Source organism: Notolabrus celidotus, chromosome 20, assembly GCF_009762535.1.
Source record: "Notolabrus celidotus isolate fNotCel1 chromosome 20, fNotCel1.pri, whole genome shotgun sequence".
Classification (NCBI taxonomy): domain Eukaryota; kingdom Metazoa; phylum Chordata; class Actinopteri; order Labriformes; family Labridae; genus Notolabrus; species Notolabrus celidotus.
In genome coordinates this window covers 25,524,036-25,541,326 of record NC_048291.1, presented here as the reverse complement: position 1 = coordinate 25,541,326, position 17,291 = coordinate 25,524,036, and the positions used below count along the sequence as shown (strand labels likewise).

General features: G+C 44.5%; 1 long non-coding RNA gene across 2 annotated transcripts in view; it reads left to right on the top strand.

Moving 5' to 3' along the window:
* Positions 1 to 635: 635 nt before the first annotated feature.
* LOC117832578 overlaps positions 636 to 17,291 on the top strand; it is a 53,677-nt gene continuing 37,021 nt past the window's right edge. For both annotated transcript variants that reach the window (XR_004635205.1, XR_004635206.1), the window contains exon 1: positions 636 to 745. This is a non-coding gene — a long non-coding RNA (uncharacterized LOC117832578). The remainder of the gene's footprint in view (positions 746 to 17,291) is intronic.

Below are 17,291 nucleotides of genomic sequence, written 5' to 3'. Positions count from 1 at the left end.
ATGTTACACTTAGTTACGTCACATTAAGTTACATTAAGTCACATTAAGTTCCGTTAAGTTACATTAAGTTATGTTAAGTTACTTTAAATTACGTTAAATTACGTTATGTTATGTTACATTTAGCTACGTCACATTCTGTTACGTTAAGTTATGTTACGTTTATTTAAGTCACATTACGTTAAGTTTCATTATGGATATTTGTGTCTCAGCATAAAGATGGAATAGCTTTTCTTGTCTGAGTTACTTTAGTGTTTTGTTTTGTATTTTCCTAGTTTTATGTTTCTTTTTCATTTCCTGTTTTATTTTGTTGATCATATCATGTGTAGTCTCGTTCATCGTACCTCTGGTTTTGTTTTGTATCTTTCATGTTGAGTATATCAGTCGCCATCTCCTGTGTTTCATGTCTTGTGTTCTTATATTTCCACTTGTGCTTCTCAGCTCAGTCTCCAGTGTTTCCTGTTTTATTTTGGAGTACCTTGGTCCCTGTGTGTCTGGTTTAGTTTTACTTCCTGTCATTATGTGCTTCCCTCCTGTTTGATTACTCTAATTAGTTTCACCTGTGGCTTTTTTCACACCTGTGCTGATTACCCTGTGTGTGTTTAGTCTCTCTGTTTCCCCTCTCCTTTAGTCAGGAGTTAACTGAGTGTCTTGCCTTGCATTCATCAGTGTTCCAGCTTCTGCTTTCTATAGATTCTTGTGTTTGTACCTCGTGGATTTATCAGTTGAACTCTGGACTTTGAAGAAGGTACGTTTTTGTTTATCTCCTGTTTTTTTGTTTATTAAACCCTTTGATTTAAGTCTTCATTTTAGATCCTCTATCTTTGTTTTTTAACACAATGTGACATTTCTTTCTTTGTGAGTAAACCTCTTAAATTCTTACGATGTTGTCTGACATCATCCTGCTGTCTTCTTCTTCTTCTTCATGTTCATATAACCTTGATTCGTATCACGAAGTGCCTTCATGAGGAGTCATGAAGTAGTTACGTTGGCAGATTTGTACAGAACACTATTTTTAAAAAGTCCAAATATCAAGATTTGTCCCTCCTCTATTAAACAACAGCATAAAATGTGGAATGAGTCTAGAAAGAGCTACACTGTCACTTTCAAATACTTGTCGGATGATTGAAGAAATTCATTCTTGGGGTCATAATTCAAATCACCAATGGATGAAACCTCTCTTGTGGAAAAACCTTACCTCTAGCCATTTGAGATGAAGCCATGAAAAGCCACTTGGGAGGAATTTGCATGGTCTAGAATTGGGAAGATGACATATAAGGACCCGTCCACCCTCCTGAACACTCCTGTTCCCTTCCTCCCGGAGAGTTGGATAGGAGTTTGGTGTCAACGCGAGGGGACTGGCAAGGAGAGAGGACGGGAGGAGGAAGGGGGAGAGCCGTGGCTGTGAAATCGATAGTTCATACCGTTCTGAAATTGAAGGTTTTTTTTTTTTTGTCAGAAAGGGTGTGTAGAAGGAGGAATATGAAATAGGCTTGGTGGGGGCCCCCTGATGTAAGCAGCAGTATTGATTTCCACAGACTGGGTCCAATTATTGTACCGCTGGTTTTGTCAGTGCCCTTTAAAGGACCGGAGTGACTCTGGCGGGGCAAAAATTTGGGGGCATTGTCTGACTTTGCCTCAGCTGTTTCTGACACCAAAGCTGCAGAGAAAAAGTCAAGGAAATAAGAGTCTGCTGTTTCTACACTTCCCAGACTCTCTCTGAGGACACAAGCTGCAGGATGGGAGATTTCCCCTGTTGGCAGTTCCTGTTAAGAGATTCACTGGCATTACAACATAAAGAGAAGATAATCCTCTCACCATGTGTGGTCATATCTGTCGGCATGTGTGTCTGTTGGCAGAGAGAAAGACTGTGACAGTGAATCAGTGTCCTTTTTTTTTGTCACTGAACAAGGACAGGGGGGTTGCTTGAATGTCTGCATCTACAGCCTGTGTTGAGGTGTACACACACACACACACACACACACACACACACACACACACACACACACACACACACACGTTTCCTACCGTTCAGTAGTTACTGTGAACACACAGACATTAGCAGAAAAATTGCAGCTGTTTTGAAGCCTTTATTGCTGGAGGATTTGGAGGGTAAAACGGTCTGTAATTCCCCATCCTGCACTCCCGCTGTGCTGTCCCTGCTGCTGACGCTGCTTTCACATCGCCCTAGTCTGGCTTCATAAGGAAAGGCGACAGGAGGGTATCAGCTCCCAGAACAATATAGGACCCCCCCTCCCCGCCCCGAGCCCCCACTCTTGAGATTTAATAAAAGTTTGCTGGCAATGAAAAGAAGGCTGTTTCTCACTTGGTCGCTCTTTCTTCCCCTTTGCATCCTCTCTCTCTCTCTCCAAGTAACTGGAGTCTCATGCAATATGCCGTGTTCCCCCACTTGAGTGTTAATGAGGCAGATGAATATTCATGAAGAGGAGGCTGACATAGCTGTATGGTGGTGGTGTTGATAATATTTGTGTGCACAGGCACTATGGTGGCCACATTTCAAGGGATCTGTCTTGCAGTGACATCCTGGGACTCTGGGCTCCTCTGCTAATGATGCAGATGTGCGTCTATAAGTGTTGTTTTGGTCGTCCATTGTGCATGACCCCCTCGCTGAGGCCTTTCTTCTCTCCCTGGTGGCTGCTGAAGTTTAGCCTCCAGCTGCTGGTGGAGGACAGACTGAGAACAGGAGCTACCCCCCAGTCTGCTGCCTGCACTCCTCTTCCTCCCTTTGCTTCTACCTTGTAACAAACAGACGCCAAGGGCCGCCTCTCTAGGGGTCAGCTTCCTGTTGTTAAACCTCTTTCTTTGCACCTCTTCATCTTTCCTTTTTTTTTTGAGTCTCCTGCATTTACTTTCCTGGAACATGCTGTGCAGTGATGTCCACAGACGTTAGCACTTCATGTTTGAAGGACGTATGAGAAAGCATACGGCTCATTTCAGCGGTAGAAAGGCTTTGCGATGCGTGCACGTCATGTCTTATGCGTTGCCATTTCCTCCTGTGCTCTCCAGCCCGGCCCCCGCCCGCCACACTTATTTTCATTGTCAGCTTTGTTCTGCTCCTCAGATTCTGTTCCAACAGTCCCTATAGTCATCTCTCACGTTCTTTCCCCTCTCTTTCCACTTTGCTCGGCAGCCTCTCATTTGCATTTTCTCACTTACTCGTCATCCCCGTCTTCCTTTTTTCTCTCCCTACTGTCTTCAGCCCGCGGCTTTCACTGCTCCCCATTCCCCCTCTTATTTGCCATTACTCAATTTTCCTCCGTATTTCCTCTGTAAGATATCCGACCCCTGCAGTGCACCTCTGAAGGAGCTCCTTTGCTTCTGTTTAACATCTGTAAAGTCTTTCATCTCCTCCCCGCCATTTTTTCGACATGAAGCGATGTGTGTTTACGTCTGCGGCAGAAGGTAGAAATGTGTGTTTGTGTGCCTGTCTGCACTCAGCAACCTGAAATCTGGAGAAGGGGACTCAGTATGTGCTGTAGAGGAGGATAGAAACTATTGGATGACATAATCGAGGCCTTCCTGCTCCTCTGTGCTCTCGGCCTCCCTGTGTTCATGAAAACGGTCACACTGCCACTTAATATTGTCAGTTCCAGTCTAGCGGGCGTCTATGCTGATTCTCATGAACACACTTCCTGCAGTTGGGGAAAGGATGGAGGCGTGTCGATTTATCAGTGCTCTGACTGTAAGGCTACAGGGAGCCCTCCGTCTTCATCAGTTCACTCAGCAGAGAGGCACAGCCCAGTCCCCGCTACTAGACTTACCTCATGTGTCTCCATTACACGGTAATAACAAAGCGGTGAGGGTGACTGCGATTGTCGCTCAATGTTATTCTACGTGAAGAAACATGGGTGAGGTCAAGTCACAGGTGGAGCAGGTTAAATATATTTATTAACTCCTTATGAGTGTTCCCCAGAGGTTGGCACTTTGTTACAATAAACCGTGTGCAGGTTGTTGCAGCAGTCATTTAATTAAAAGCTTATAAGAATAACATTAGCTGGAGTGTAACTGCAATATTACCTGACTGTTCTGCTTTGTTTTGATTATCGCAGGAGCAGAGCAAATATACAGCTAATAACAAACTGATTACTCCTGAACATCCTGTGCTGGCTATGTTTCTTGGAGATTGCTGCTGTGACTTCTTATTTTAAAACAGAACAGAAAATAAGTTCAGGGAAGGGTTTTGTTTGCTAGATCTCTGTCGCTCCTCACTGTAAGAAGAAAGGTACTGTAATCTCAATTTTTTTTGGACATGCTACACACAGTATATACAATCATGCAGTGAACATGCTTAGGAGAGGTGTCAGAGCGAGGATGCTACCATCAACCAGCGCGAGCCCCGAGCAGTTGGGGGTTTCGGTGCCTTGCTCAAGGGCACCTTTGCAGTGCCCAGGCAAGTGAACCAGCACCTCTCCAGTCACCAGTCCACTTGCCAAACTTCGTCCATATTGGGACTAGGCGACCCTTCGGTTCCCAAGCCAAGTCCCTATGGACTGAGCTACTACCGCCCCTAATAAACACACGGATAGTCCGAGGTAACCATCGTTGAGTTCAAAGCACAAAACTGACCACAGGTGATTAGTTGAGAGAGTCAGTGTACTGAAAGCAATGTTTAGGTAGCCTACAGGAGGGGCTACTGATGCTGTGTGTGCTCCTTTTCCCTTGGATTTAGATAACCTTTAGCTTTGCACCAAACCGTTACCGTACACATCTGCACAGAACCAAAAGTGCCGCACAGAAAGGTGCAAAACGGTACGAATACGTATACCTTGACATCCCTACTCTTCACGGCCAAATTCCACCAGATCCGTGTCCGGTCCGTCTCTGATCTGTCACAGCAACAGAGCTGATAGGTTTCTATTCTAGTCAACTGTGTTAACTTCCACTGGATCCGCTCTGTAACATTCCAGCTGCGTCTATGATCCAGCAGGTTGGAGCCCTCCGGATCAGATACGCAGGACTCCTGTTATTGCCAGATGCAGGAAGACAGGAAGTCAGGCACCAAAACAAAATGAAAACATCCGGTTCATTTTCAGAATAAAACACTCTGTGTTATCACCAGATCGTATTTCACTTAACTACAACAACAAACCGTCATGATGAGCAGAGCCAGGCCTGGAGTCAACAGGTCAGAGGTTTTCAGAGGACCAGAAAGACAACATGGATGAGGAGAGGAGGAGGAGGAGAATCATTGATTCAGTAATTACTGCGGGAAAACCTCGATCACATGACTCCAGCTGTCCGGTGGTTCTGCTCCGTGCTGTGTTCTGAAAATGCAGCTGGTGGGTGTTGACGGATGAGAGGGCATGGAGCCGGACTGCAGCAGATTGGAGATGGACCGGTCACGGATCTGGTGGAAGTCCGATGTCAGTGTTCCTTGTTTACCAGATTTCAACCATCTTATATATATATATATATATAGATATATATATATATTTTTTTGGCCTTTTTTTTTGCCTTTATTTTATAGGACAGCTTAAGAGAGACAGGAAATGTGGGGAGTAGAGAGTGGGGGAAGACATGCAGGAAATGGTCGACCGGAATCAAACCGGCGACCCCTGCGACGAGGACTGCAGCCTCTGTACGTGGGGTGCTTAGCCCGCTAGGCCACCAGTGCCCCAGATTTCAACCATCTTTACCAGAAACTAAATATTCACAAATGCAAATGTTTCAAATGGTGATTTAAACTGTCACGCAGTCCGAATAATGCTGCTTCATACGAAATAATCCTTGTTCTTTTCGGTGGACACACTGTCTTGAGGGGCTGCGAACCGAGCTGCAGCTAACAATGTCTCAGCTTCAAGACACAGTAAGATAATTTGGCCAACTTTGGGTCCATTCCCTTCCTTCCTTGAGCCTTGCTTGGATTGCTTTCTGAAAAATTTTACATCTAGACGCATGGTGATTAAAATTTGTCAGACACAATCTGGTGACATGACTTTAACATTAAGAAAGTAGTCGTTAGAAATAGTTATTGTTGGGTTTGGTGAACTGAAAATAAGAGTGGATTAGTGAAACCCTAAACTGGACGTACCCCCTGTAATCCAGCCCTCTGTCATGTTCAGATATTCAGTACGCTCATGTGACAAGCTGAAACAAAAGTTGAATGAAATCACACGACAGTAAATATAGCTCAGCCTGCATCTGTTACAGTCACATGCCGGTACAAGGTTTCGCCATGATGTTCTCATGAGTAATGCTGTGTCATGTGATATCTCAGGGTTGTTCTGCTAAACAAGCGAAGGATGACTGTCTTCTTTCCATCCTCCTCCTTCATCTCCTTCTGTCCTTGGCCTGTGTGCCCTCCCTCGCTTTCCTCGGACTGCAGCTGATCAAAGCCTCTTTGAGGGGTCTGTGAGCGGGTCTGCGCTGATAGTGATTTGACGATATGTGTACGTCTCCAGAAATCTTCACTTCTTGTGTGATTAGGAGGCGTGTGACAGGCGGCGTCGGCTCCATCAGCTCACATTAAGCCCCAGCGCTTTGCTGCCACCGCTGCTGCCGTTTTTATCCTTTAATGTAACACCTTCCACACCAGCCGAATCAATTATCACTGATTATGTTAGTGTCAAAGTCTTTAGAGCTGGGCTGAGCGCGACCGCCACCCCCTCCTCCTGCCTCCTCTGTCGCCGTGTGGAGCAGAGGCCCAACAGAAGCCACACTACACTGATCCCTCATCAGATCACTGCTGCTGCTCGGCTGCTTGCAGCTTTACAGACAGCTCTAAGTTTAACCCTCCTCCCTCGGCAGTGCTGTGACAGTGCAAGGAGAGTTTATTAAGCCTGACAAAACTCCCCTATGTAAGTTCTCCACAGTGAGAAAGCTTTGTAGCAATTAGCCATATCATGTCCGCTGTGGATGTAGATGTCACAGCTGGCGTGGTGGTCATGTTGATGCCTCGGCTGCTCAGGATGTGGTGTATGGAATTAGCAGCGAGTCCTTTTACCGATACACTAAAGGTCTTGGGTGCTTTATTGTTGAGGATGTTGTCAATACGTCAATTCAACATTAGCCCAAGATAATCAACTTGTTTCATGTGAACGGTCAAACATCTGTGTGCTACAAGCAGACAGGTTAAAGCTATAAATGCATTTCGCGGACCTAAAGAACGTCCACTTATTCTACTGTTAGATCTACCTCCACCACAAGGGGTCCTCGTCTGACTATGACTTAAACATGAGCCATAATAAACTGGTGCCCACTACAGAGGTATCTGTTGGTGCAGACAGTCTTGAGACGAGTGATCACAGGCTGCTTTCTCTGCATCACACCGGTGCTATCTCCTGAAGGGAAGATTTTCTATGCAAAATCTCTGTACCACACTTCCCCACGAGTTCCATCTCTTTCTCTCATGGCTTTTTTTTTCTGAAGTACACCTTGGCAGCCTTGGATTTGCTGCTGTTGCACGGTATGTGTGTGCATCTTTGTGTGTGTATTACGGCTCCTGAAACACACAGGGGGCAGCGAGGCGGCCCGTTAAAACACCCCTCTCGGCTGCAAGGTCACGGCATGATCGTGTGGATTTAGCTTTAGTATTGGCTTCAGGCACACACTGCGTTATCATTCATCTTGCTCCAAATAGAGCCACAAGTTTCCAAATAAACATCCTATATGACCAGCATCCATCAGGCTATTGGAGAAGAGTTAAAAATATTTGTAAACTCATTAAAAGGTAATTTATCAACTCTGAAGTTTGGTAATTTTTTCCCTCTGGATTCAATTTTTTTAATTCCTTTTGTAAACAGTGGAGTCTCCCCCTGGTGGCCGTTACGAGAATGCATATTTTAGGCTTCACCAAGAAAACAAAGACATTTCTTGCACTCTATGACTTAAATACTTCACATCAGTTTCACAAGAAGAATCTCTCTGTCATGTTTCGCAAACATCAGCTAGAGGAAGTAATGAGTGAGAACAAGGTGATAAAAGTAAAGAATGTGTTCCTGCTATAAATTTGTGTGAAATACACAAAATCAGCTGTCGGAGTTAAAGGGTGAGAACATTAATTGGACTGATAATAGAGCTTCTGCTTTCACAGAATTTCTCTCACAGTCTAATACATTAAAGTTTGACATCAAATCAAAATTACATAAGGATTTAAAATAATTGGGAGCTGGGGATTAGAATAGTTCAGTTATTTTTAAACATTTATTACATCAATAGATAAATGCATGATATGGATTTTTGAACTAATATAGATAATCTTCGGTCAGTCTTGATCCAGCCACTGGGCCGTCAAACAAAGCATACTCACCGGACTAACGTCAGAAGTCGATGTGTACGTTCAGTAAAACTTACATAGCTCAAGTTGATTTCGATCAGAGTGTGAATGTGTGCAGAGATGACGTCATACAGGGCTGATATGGCTACACCTTCAAAGTAGCTGCGACTCTGTATACTGTTTCAAAAACGCCATTATTGAAGCTGATAAAATCCTCTGTCTCTACCAAGCGGCAACCTCCGGTCTCAAAATATGAAGGCCATGCAGAAATGTTATAAACTGCAGTTCATTGAGCGTCCACTTGAGGCTGGCTGCAGAAACACCGGAAACCACATACACACCCATTCAAAAAAGACGATCTTTGCAGCAGAAATAAACATGTTTACAGCCTGGTTCAAAAAACGGCTTGGGTCTACGTGGCTAATTTCTTGATCAGCTCACACTGTAGGGGGGGAATTATTTTCTAAGGTGACGGTTCAGAAGATATTAAGGTTAGAAGTTTTGCCCAAATAAGGACATGACTGACTTGATTGACAGGCAGGAACACATAGCTGTTGGTGAGGAGGCTCAAACCCCGCCTCTTTACATCACACTAAAGGCTGATTTATACTTCTGCGTCTCCCCTACGCAGCAGGGGCTGACGCGGACATGAGCACCACATACTTGTGCGTCGGTGTGTCTGTGTCGCGCAGCAATTCTCTGCCGAAACGCCTGAGGGCAGTGCGGTCTCTCTGATAGCCGGCCGCCTGCTTCCGGTCCCGCTACGATCTCTGTTTACTTTTCCACAGCGATTCAGTGCGTGTTATGTTACTCTACAGCTGATATATGTTGCTGTTTATCATGCAGACATGATTACATGAAGAATAGAGAGGAGGAGATGAAATACACGGCCGATGCCTGGGATCCCGGAAGTGCTGTAAATGCGGGAAAGACAAAGCCGCCGAGCGGACCAATCACAGAGCTTGCGGTCCGCAAGCTCTACGGGGAGTTACATTTTGGAGGAGTTGCACGTCAGCTACGTGCGTAGGCCTCGGCGTAGGTACGGGAGCTACGCGGACCCCCGGCGTAGGCTACGCCGTTGATTCAACGCAGAAGTATAAATCAGCCTTAAGCTTGGTTGAGTTCAGCGTTACCAATATGGCTCCAGCCAACGACTGGCTTTAACAGCGCTTAGAAACAGATGGCTGACATCACGGATACTACATCCATTATTTACACAGTCTCTACCCAGAAAAAAGGTGAGTCCAGCTTACAGGAAGTCTCTGGTGAACTTTCTGCAGCCCTCAGATGTACGTTGAATGTCACCACTTTTTGATGCTTCGTTTTTCTTCGGTGCATCCTTGTTGCGATGATGACTTATCAGGTGACTCAAAGATTTGTTGCGTTAAATCTTGACTCTTTTTTTCTGCTCTTGGAGGATTTGCAGCACAGGTTTTACAAAATTAAAATACTGCCACCTAATGTTTGGAAGTGCTGACTGTTGATTGGCTTCTTAACAAGGATCATTTGTTTTTATTGGATGTAATCCTAATGAAAAATTCCAACAATCGGCTGATGATTTATCGGACTGATACGTATCATGCATTCCTCTTCTTTGGTAATCAAACACTCTACTGATGACCAAACCTCTCTGATAATTCACCACGTCCAGCAGCTAAAAGAAATAAAAGCTGCAGAGCTCATGTCTTCATGTGTACATAGCGCTCTGTGAGACTAAACGAAGGGTCAGGTTTGGAGTTGTCAGTCAGGATTAGACTTTTTTAAATTCAGCCGCTGTGCTCCTTTACTTGACAAGCCTCTGCTGTTAACAGGGGTCTGAGGCTTTTAAGATCTAATGTGTCCGCCCTGCTATCTGAGATTGTTTCCCCGCCTCGCTCTCGACCCTCCCTACCTCGCTATCTGCCCGTCCTTCTCTTCTTCTTCTACATGTTATCCGGTGTTGAGTGGGGGTAAGCAGAGATAGTAATCTGCTGTAGCCTTGGCACTCTCTTGCACTCGGGTCTCATTGAAGAAGATTGATAGGCCTCTTTCTAGAATGGCTGTTGTTGTGGATGGGGAGAGAGAGAGAGAGAAAAAAAAGGTAGAGGCAGAGAATGGAAAACTGAGTGACGTCGGTGAAGGGAGGGCCGGGGAAATGAGGCCTAGTTGTTAAAAAAAAAATAAAAGATGAAGGAATGAAAGAGGAAATGTCACCGTGGAGGAGCTCATTAAATTTAGTTTGTATTTTATTGAGCAAGAGCGTGCATCCACCTGTGATAGTAACAGATTCACACATCTCTCTTCCTCTGGTGCTCATGTGCTTTATGGACTTGGCTTCACTTGCTTTGCATGTCAGCAGGATTATATTTGAATGTCAGCTTTTCTCCCAGAATGCAAAGCAGCTGGGAACATGTTGCGATGGAGCGATTTGGATTTTCGACAAGTGTTCCTGTTGCATTAGGATGCTGTAGCCTTTAAGCCTTTAAGGAATCTGGTATTCACTAGTAGCAGCCGGTGCTGCATTGCTAGGGGGAATTAGCATGCCTTCATCCCTGCTCATGATGGGTCTATTGCTCTGTGTGTATGTTTGTGTGTGTATATGTGTGTGTGTGGGTGTGTGGGCGACACTGGGCTGATTGGCTGTGATGACAGTTATGCTCTTAATTGTGTCAGTTATTCTTCCTCTGTGGGTCTTTTCTAATGTAGTGAAGCGCTTGATGTAAACCCCCTGGCGTTTTGTTCCTCTCTACATATTGGTCTTTTTAAGTCAGAGCAGGTTTTTTGGAGCAGTGAGACGGAGAACAGCAAGCCTTTCTTCCTCCTCCTTAATTCTCCTCTCTTTTCAGAGCAGAATTGATTCTGACATTTTTTTATTCTCTGGGCTTCCCCCCCATCTCTTCCTGTCCCTCTCTGCCCTCTGCTTAATTTGTCTTCCCTCCCTTCAGTGTTTCCTTTTTCTTTCTTCCTCTTGTTTCCAGACTATTGTTTGAGCTGCTGTTGCACTCCTTTCTCTCCCTGTCTTTCTTGCTCTATTTCATCAGCCTGTTGTACATCAACCTATCTTTCATCCTGCCTCTCTCTACCCCCTTTGTGTCTTGTCTGGGCTTCATTTTTCTGCTTTCTATTTTCCTTTCTCTTGTATTTTTGATTCCCCACCCTGTCTGGCAGCTCCATCCTCCTCTTTTTCTTTATCTTCGAAGAAATGTTGAGCAGTCTCATGCTGCTCGGGCACTGCTGAGGTCAACCAGTCAGGCCTTGGTGTCATGACTGCTTGGATTGTCTTTTGTCATCTGTCTCCGTCTTAACTGACCACTTGAGACCGCCAGAGTCACAGAAGGGCAATAACACAGGACAGAGAAGTCACAAAGGGCACAAAGTCTGGTTCCCATTTGGCTTTTTCCAAACTGTTGATTGGGTTGTTACAAGCTTCAGGTCATACCTCATTTCCTGTGGTCACAAACCTGTCGCACACCTCTGACCGGCGTAAATATTGGACACAGAAAGTCAAGACTACAAAAACAATGTCCCAGAGTTGAACACTGAGGCAGGAAGAAGACGTAAAGTTGTGCACAATGTTCTCAGCGGCATCAAAGCGGAAGGAAAAGTTTCTTGGAGAGTTTGCCTCTGACCTCCCGAAAGATTTCAAGGCCATCACTTCCTCTCCTTGTTGCTCCCAGTCGATGGAAAGATCTGGATTTAGCTAATAAGTTTTCTGCCATCATACCATTTGCTGCTGAACATGTAGCTTAGAACTGCTCTGCCAAACAGTTGTCTTTGTTACAGCCAAGCGGCAACATTCAACCTCGAGAATCAAAGTCAATGCGCAAGACTGCAGTTTCTCGAGTGTCTGCTTGAGGCTGGCTTGAACCACATACACACCAATTCAAAAAAGCCGAACTTTACAGCAGAAATAAACATGTTTACAGCCTGGTACAAAAACGAGTGTAGTCTGGATAGCTCATTTCTTGATCAGCACACACTGTAGGGGAGTTGATTTTATTTCTAACACTGCAATTTCTAAGATATTAAGATTACGAGTTTTCCAATGAGAGGCACAGCTGACTGGATTGACAGGTGGGAACCATAGACTGTAAAAAATCTGGACGTAGTATCCGTGACGTCACCCATCTGTTTCTGAAGAGCTGTTTTGAGACCAATCGGCTGCGGCAGCCACATTGCTTCTGTCGAGCCAGTGTGACGTAAAGAGGCGGGCTTTGAGCCTCCTAGCCAACAGCTGCAGTGTTCCCACAGGCAGCTGTGCCTCTCATTGGAAGACTAGTAATCTCAATATCTTCGAAATTGCCGAATTAGAAAAAAATTCACCCCCCTCACAGTGAGAGGACGTCAAGAAATTAGCTATTCAGACTACACTCATCTTTTGTACCAGGCTGTAAACATGTTTATTTCTGCTGCAAAGATCGTCTTTTCCCCATTCATGTATATGTGACTTCCGGTACTTCCGGAGCCAGCCTCAAGCGGAACCTCGATGAACTGCAGCTTTTAACACTTCCGCATTGACTCATATTTTTAGACCGGAGGTTGCCGCTTGGTGGGAACACTGTAGCTGTTGGCTAAGAGTCTCAAAGCCCGCCTCTTTACCTCGACAGAAGTTAGGTTGACTTCAGTATATCCAATATGGCTCCCGCCGACGATTGGCTTCAAAACAGCGATTCAGAAACAGATGGGTGACGTGGGGCGGCTGTGGCTCAGTGGGTAGAGTCGGTCGTCTATCAATTGGAAGGTCGGCGGTTCGATCCCAGCTCCGGCAGTCACATGCCGAAGTGTCCTTGAGCAAGACACTGAACCCCGAATTGCTCCCTCTGCTGTTCAGGTGTGTGAATGTGAATGAATGAGATTAGATAACACTGATGGTCCCTTACTGTAGCAACCTCTACCATCAGTGAGTGAATGGGTGAATGTGACGAGTAGTGTAAAAGCGCTTTGAGTGGTCAGAAAGACTAGAAAAGCGCTATATAAGTACAAGTCCATTTACCATTACCATTTATGTCACAGATACTACGTCCATTATTTATACAGTCCATGGTTACAGCCTAAAATGTGGAAATGATGTCAAAACTTTATTCTTATCAGTTAAAACCCAAAACTTGGGTTTTAAATTATGAGTAAGAGTGAGGCTAAGGACAGATCACACACGTCACATCAGTAATCTGCAGAAGGAGGTTAACTCTGCTGAAAACTTTGTATTCCTGAAAAACAATCCAGTTAAAAACAATGTATTTCTCTCATCAAAACAACCAAACAACAGGTGAACGTGTTACAGATGTTTAGAAGTAAGTGATTTAACGGTCGTTTAAAGGTGACATATCATGCAAAATGGACTTTTTAATGGTTCTTTACCTGAAATATGTGTCCCTGGCATGTCTTCAAACCCCCCGAGAATGAAAAAAATCCATCCTGCCCCTGTTCTGATTTCTACACCTTTCTGTAAATGTGTGTGAAACGAGCCGTTTCAGACTTCCGTGTTTTTGTTACGTAACAACAATATCCGGTCTGTCACGGAGTCAGAGCTCGGAGCTTGTTCAGCCCATAGACTGTATAAAATAATACTGAATCCCCCCTCCGTTTTTCATTACCTGCACAAATGTGTGCTAACAAGGAGCTTAGGAGGGAGGCATGCTAGTTGTAGGCTGTCTTAATAAACACAAAGATCGGTTTTACTCCCCACGTCTGCAGATTTGAAGATCTAGTGGATGATTTTTATTTATCATGGATAAGTGCTAGCGCTAGTTAGCATAGCCACATAGCTATATGTTCATAGCTGTAGCTGTAGCTGTGTACCAAGACACACGTCTACATACTGATAAATAAAACAACAAGAAACACTAAATCTATGACCAATCGTTCAGAAAGGTCCTGCTACAGGCGCCTCTCCATCAGGATCAGATTCTGGATCAGATTCAGAGGGTTGAAGTAACGCGATCTCTGAGCAGCCGTGTATATTCAGCCAACATGTAAACATTAGATCAACGTGCTGGAGAGCCGAGGCACATCCACTTCCTGAGGGGGCGTGGTCAGAGAGAAAACAGAGTGTTCTGATGAGGAATGAAGAAGAGGACTTTTCAGGCATGCCAAAATCTGATTTCAAAGTGTTTTTTTGAGCATAAACTTTAAAGACATGTTTTGGGGACATCTTAGACCAATATATGTTGATGAAAAAAGCGTGATATGTCCCCTTTAAACATAAAGAAAAAGTCCAACTAAGCTACGAGCCTAAAGGTAAGAATACTCTTTGAAATCAGGACACATACCTCTGCTGGTTACTCAATGCTCCAGTCAAGTGCTTCTATGCCGGTTTAACCAGTCTCAGCCTACATGAAACTTGTCTCCACTGCATCAGGAAACAAGATGCCATCTGTCATCTGTGCTTGTTTTCGTGCTTGAATCATAGCCGTTAACTGGAGCTACAGCCTTGAAACTCTTGTGCTGACTCGTGAGAATCACAAAGTTTAGTTATTGTACCCACACATCCTGATACTGAAGGGGGAATAGCGCCACCTCCAGCTTCAACATTGCCAATGCCTTATTGCAGCTGTACAGTCATGGCCAAAAGTTTTGAGAATGACACAAATATTACATTTTCACAAAGTCTGCTGCTTCAGGGTTTTTAGGTGTTTTTGTCAGATGTTTCTATGGTATAATGAAATACAATTAGAAGCATTTCATAAATATCAAAAGCTTTTATTGAGAATTACACAGAATTCATGCAATAAGTCAATATTTGCAGTGTTGACCCTTCTTTTTCAAGACCTCTGCAATTCTCCCTGGCATGCTGTCAATCAACTTCTGGACCAAATCCTGACTGATGGCAGTCCATTCTTGCATAATCAATGCTTGGAGTTTGTCAGAATTTGTGGGTTTTTGATTGTCCACCCGCCTCTTGAGGATTGACCACAAGTTCTCAATGGGATTAAGATCTGGGGAGTTTCCTGGCCAAGAGCCCAAAATCTTAATGTTTTGTTCCCCGAGCCATTTTGTTATGACTTTTGCTTTATGGCAAGGTGCTCCATCATGCTGGAAAAGGCATTCTTCATCACCAAACTGCCCTTGGATGGTTGGGAGAAGTTGCTCTGGGAGGACGTTCTGGTACCATTCTTTATTCATGGCTGTGTTTTTAGGCAAGATTGTGAGAGAGCCCACTCCCTTGACCGAAAAGCAACCCCACACATGAATGTCTCAGGATGCTTCACTGTTGGCAAGAGACAGGACTGATGGTAGCGCTCACCTCGTCTTCTCCGAACAAGCCTTCCTCCAGATGCCCCAAACAATCGGAAAGGGGATTCATCAGAGAAAATGACTTTACCCCAGTCCTCAGCAGTCCAGTCCCTGTACCTTCTGCAGAATATCAGTCTGTCCCTGATGTTTTTACTGGAGAGAAGTGGCTTCTTTGCTGCCCTCCTTGACACCAGGCCTTCCTCCAAAAGTCTTCGCCTCACTGTGCGTGCAGATGCACTCACACCTGCCTGCTGCCATTCCTGAGCAAGCTCTGCACTGGTGGTGGCCCGATCCCGCAGCTGTAACACCTTCAGGAGACGGTCCTGGCGCTTGCTGGACTTTCTTGGGCGCCCTGGAGCCTGTTTGGCAACAATCTCTCTCCTTGAAGTTCTTGATAATTCGATAGGAGAAAGGAGAAAAGGTCACAGTCTCAACTATTACTGATAATGATCAATAATTAAAAGCGGCAAGAATCCTGATCATGATGAAGAAAAGCTTTGTGAGCTACTAGAGATGTTGAATCCATCCTTTTGTTTTCAGATAGATTTTCACTAAATGTGACCCATTGATCCGTGTTGTGTCTTTTTTTTTTGTGTCAGTCTAAGATTGCACTCGTGCTTTTGTGGAGACAGAACGATCTTGTATTCATTTCAGGTGAGCTATTGATCAGACGGTGCCGGTGCCTGCACGCACATCACAGCGCCAGGCTCCCTTTTTGACATTTCTTTCAGGGATCAACGTCTGTATTTTGCATCTGATTGACATTTCTGCGGCGTGTGTGTGTAAACATGTGGATCTTAAGACATTTCATTCATTCATGGAGATCATTTCCTCTCCCTCTCTCTGAGGTAAAGGCCTACAGGCACTTTGGAGTCAGGTTATGAATACAGAGCGCCTGAATGCATAAAGGGCCCGATTCTTCAGTACACCTGGGCCGAATGTAACTTAATGTTTCAGTTAGTGTCAGAATTTATAAGGCTTTTGGGCAACTTTGGACTCACTTTTTGAACCTGCTTTAAAATGCATCTTTTTACTTTATGAGCTTGTTATAAAAGAAAAACTGACTCAAATCAGCCGGCTTCTCCAATTTAAATGTCAGGCATCTTTATGGATCGCGTGTGTTATGATCCCAGAGAGCATCACTGTGGTTGTTAAGACATTTCCTTACAATCCACAGACGTTTTTAGAATAATGCTCCAGCTAACACAACCAGCCTGCTCTGTGAAATCCTGTTCATCTGCGGTTGGCAGGCGTGTGGAGTCTGACTAAGTGTCCTCGGTCATGTTTATTTAGGTAGAGGTGGTATTTGAAAGAGAATTAGACTTTGAGGATTTTAATGAGACTGCCAGAGCATACCTCCACGTTGGAATTTGTGCCACTGTGGGTCTGTTCTGTCAGATGGCTGCACTGTTAGTGGAGTCTCTGTAGGCCCTTTATACATCACATTAACAGTCAGCTTGTGCGTCTGATATATACCAACAAAGATTTTTATGAGTGTTTTTAGGTTAGTGTAAATATACCCCTAAAGTATTAAAGAAGCATTAAGTCTGCTTCGAATCGTATTACTTTAAGCCCCATGATTAGATTTGTGGGAATGAGATTGCACTTTTTCACGGCTCTGTTTACACCTGTGGCTCAGTTTGCTGTTTGGATACAGTCCAGATACAGTTTGTGTTTGGATTAGTATTTTAATGCTGGGTGTAATTGCATGAGGAGTCCCTGTCCCACTTTGTTCCGCCTCGCTGTGTAAACCTCACTACAGTCCTCATTTAACATGTGTCTTTGTAATATCTTGACACACACACACAAGCGCACACACTCCATCTCACAAATGTTCTGTATTCAA